We start from the raw sequence: 3,792 nt of genomic DNA, 5'->3' as shown, positions 1-3,792 counted from the left end.
AAGAACATTCTGCTGAATGATAAAATGGGAGTTTTGCAGGGGCTGGGGACACCTTTGAGGAAAGAATTCAGGAAACAAGGATAAAGATCAACAGATCATCACAGGATGGAGTAAGTTCTTTGACACCGGAAAAGATATTCTAGCTCTGCCACAGCCTGGGGGGATTGATCAACAGTTGAATGACTTGTAGTTGGAAGAAATCAGAGGTAGAGGCATCTATAACTTCAGAGCATTTGAAGAAAACTCTAAACCTTGCAACAGCAGAGCAGCATCTCAAAAAAAACTATATAGTTAGCATTTCCATTTCCAGAAATGTATTCCCCTAGCTAAAGAGGGAAAACCTGTATTAATTTGGACAGTCTTGGAACATTGTGTCATCAGCTAACACACAAGTTTCTAGAGTGAAATATTAATAATATAATTGATACTTATCATTCTCCTATATTTGAACTATCTTGATGATTACGGGAAAAACCAAAGCAGCAGAACAAATAGCCTGGATCAAATCCTTAAGAATGAATTCACATAGGCCTCTATAACATATTGGGGATGGGTCTGAAAGCCAGCCCAGTTTTCTGTATTGAAGAAATTGGGACCCTAATACTGCTGCTAAAAAGCTATCCCAGTCTTCAGTAACCAACTTAGAAAAATTGAATCCTCTCCATATGGGTTTCTAAGAAAGAAGGTCAAAAGTTAATGGAAGTCCCAAGTTGGGCATTTCACAGTTAGGTAGCAGGAGGGTGTTTCTTTTCAACAGTTTTTGGAAACACTTATTTGCTTCCTTGGCTTATGGTTTCTGCCACGAGTTGAAAATTGGAAACACCTGTAACTTGGAGCGTGTCAAGGCAGAGATACAAATGATTTCAACATGTCTTCAGAAGTAGTGAGCCTTGGGTGCCCCTCTGCTGTCATTCTGTTAATGTACTGAATGCTCAGGTTCAGTGTGTGGGTGACCGGTACGTGTCAGGGTGGGGATTGGAGAGGACTGTGAGGTCAGTCCAGGCAGAAAGCAGCTTCGTGGGGACCAATGCTAGGTTTCCTTAAAAATGAGCATCCCATTCTTATAGAACACACTCAGGGTCGTCAAAACCAAGAACTCAAAGGGAGCGACTCATTTTGGAAAACAGTAGCAACATTTTTCACCACCTGAGCATCTCCCGGAAAAGGCAATGGCACCCCACTCCAGTACTCTTGCTTGGAAAATCCCATGGACGGAGGAGCCTGGTAGGCTGCCATCTATGGGGTCGCACAGAATCGGACACGACTGAAGCGACTTAGCAGCAGCAGCAGAGCATCTCCCAGCTTGAAAAGATTGACAACTGATTGCACTGAACCTGGAAGTCTAAAGAAGTCAACATGTAGGAGGAGAAGGAGACACGAAATGTCTAGCTTGACAGGGAAATCATCGTGAAATAAAGGGCAAGTGAAGAGCTATATCTGACCGGTGTCAAATAAAAAATGGGGAACTTGGAGGCTGCTATAGATTGTACTTATGAATATTGTTTGGTAATTCCTTATGTTTATAGGCTCTGAGGTCTTTCCTAGGGGCTCAGAAAATTCTCAGGAGGTGAGAAATAGCTGGAGGAAGTTTTCATATTGGGTTTCTCAAAGCAGAATTCCTCATTCTCTTCCAACAAGAAGCAATGGAATGTCTCTGTCTTCAAAATATAGTTCTCAAGACATGCATGAGCAGTAACTGCATCAGTCATGAAGACTTCTCTGTGAGCTGCTATATGATTTCATGGAAGATAATAACTTAGTTAAATTTAGAATTAAGTTAACATTAGTTAAGAGATACCAAGAAGCAAACCTATACTTGTTGCATCTAGGTTGTTGCTATGGAGGTGAGCAGGTATAAGAATTGAGTAATTAAACTGATTCTATAAAACTTCATGGCAAAATGAATTGGATTACTTTATGGACACACTTGGTTTTTTTTGTTTGTTTTTTTAGTTTTACCAGTTTATTGCTACCAACCCATCTCCCTCCACCCTCATGCACACATGCTCAGTCATGTAACCCCATGGACTGCAACCCGCCAGGCTCCTCTGTCCGTGGACTTTCCCAGGCAAGAATACTGGAGTGGGTTGCCATCTCCTTCTCCACTTTATGGACACACTTGTTATGTGGCTTGTTCATTATAAAAGGTTGCAAAGCAAAATTTAATTTAAAAATGTTTTTGGTCTAAGATACATTATTTTTCTAATTTAGCAGTGTATGTTTTTTATTATAGTTGTAATAATTTCCAGACACAACTGTGGATGTTAAAAAAAAACTTGAGTCATCCTTTTGAAGGACATGAGGATTTTTTTTTTTTTTTTTGACATGAGGATTAAAATCATTGTTTTACAGTTGAGGAGACTGAGGTAGCCTCCAGAATTAAGTTTAAAAATTTTCTGGTGTAGATAAGTGGTCAGATTTTTTTGGGTATCTTGTAGTTGTTGGTTATATACAGTAAGAGTTAGAGATAGCAAGGAGACCATCTCCTGTGATAGCCAAAGAGGCATTTTTAATGCCTTTCCCATTGCCTGAAACATAAAGGTAATAAAATTTGAAAATGTGAAAGTGCCAAGATTCACCAATTTAAAATCATTTTAAAGGAGGAAAATTATTTAACCTTCATTCAGCCAGGAAATAATTCTCACTTCTAGGTTTGCATGTAAATGCATTGGTGTGTTAGTACTATGAGTCAGGTGGGAATATGAATTTCCTCTTTCCTATGCACCTGCTTCCTGACAGCCTCTGATCTCTGCTTCTCCTATTTAGAAATCCTATTCCTAGTCTAGAAAAGTAAATGTTAATGTTTTATGTATTATGAAACTATTGAAAATCTCTATGAAAGCTATGGATAATGTCTACCAGAAAAACACACATTTGTGCATATACACAAAATTCTGCAAACACTTTGAGGTTTAAAGCCCATTCCCATGTCTGTACATGGTCCCCAGGGAAAGCACCTCAGGTCCAGGGTTCGTTGGACAAGATGCTTCACGTCCTATCTTCCCAGAGAAATGATAGCCTCTCGATAATTATATGAACACGTGTGCCCAAAGAACTATTATAGAGTTCCTTCTTATTCTAAGTGGCTTATTATTATTGTTGTTGTTACTGTGATTTTATGTCTTCCTTTACCTTTGCCCCAAATGTTCTTCTGTATCTGTGAAAGTCCAAGCACCTCTAAAACCTGAAAGATGATCAGATAGTCTAACTACCTCAGCCAGCTGAACTTGATACCACTGGAACTGAGGAGGTTATCTCTGATTCACCAATCCCACAAATAAAGTGACCCTCTTGGTATGCCTGGCCCCACTCCACCTGATTCATTGGCTGTGGCTTATTGAATATTCATGTTCTCTCTGCATTTCTCAGGCTCCCTTGCAAGTGTTAGGCAGGGCCTCGAGATTGAGTCCTGGCAAATGGGAATACAGGTGTTAGGTGATGGGTGACTCCCAGCCCACTTAAAGACTGGTGTGGCTCTCCTCTTCCTACTTAGAGGAATGGTAGAAACATAATATAGAAACAGCCAGGATTCCTAAGTCACCCCAGGGAGAAGACCTGAACTACTGAGCTTTTCAACATACATTGGGTTTTACCAGAACAACCACAAACCTTTATTGTGCTTAGCCTTTGCGATTCGATTAATTTGCTAATTCAGCATGGCCTAACTATACTGATAAATACATTGGTATAAAGAAATTGGATTAAAAAAAGAAGAAAGAAATTACCCCAGAACATTTTTATGGAATGGAAATAAGTATGGTTAACTTGATAGAGCTTGATATTCCCTACATC

The sequence above is a fragment of the Bos javanicus genome, chromosome 3, assembly GCF_032452875.1.
Source record: "Bos javanicus breed banteng chromosome 3, ARS-OSU_banteng_1.0, whole genome shotgun sequence".
Lineage (NCBI taxonomy): Eukaryota > Metazoa > Chordata > Mammalia > Artiodactyla > Bovidae > Bos > Bos javanicus.
The sequence above is the reverse complement of the archived record's forward strand: the minus strand, read 5'-3'. Positions refer to the sequence as shown.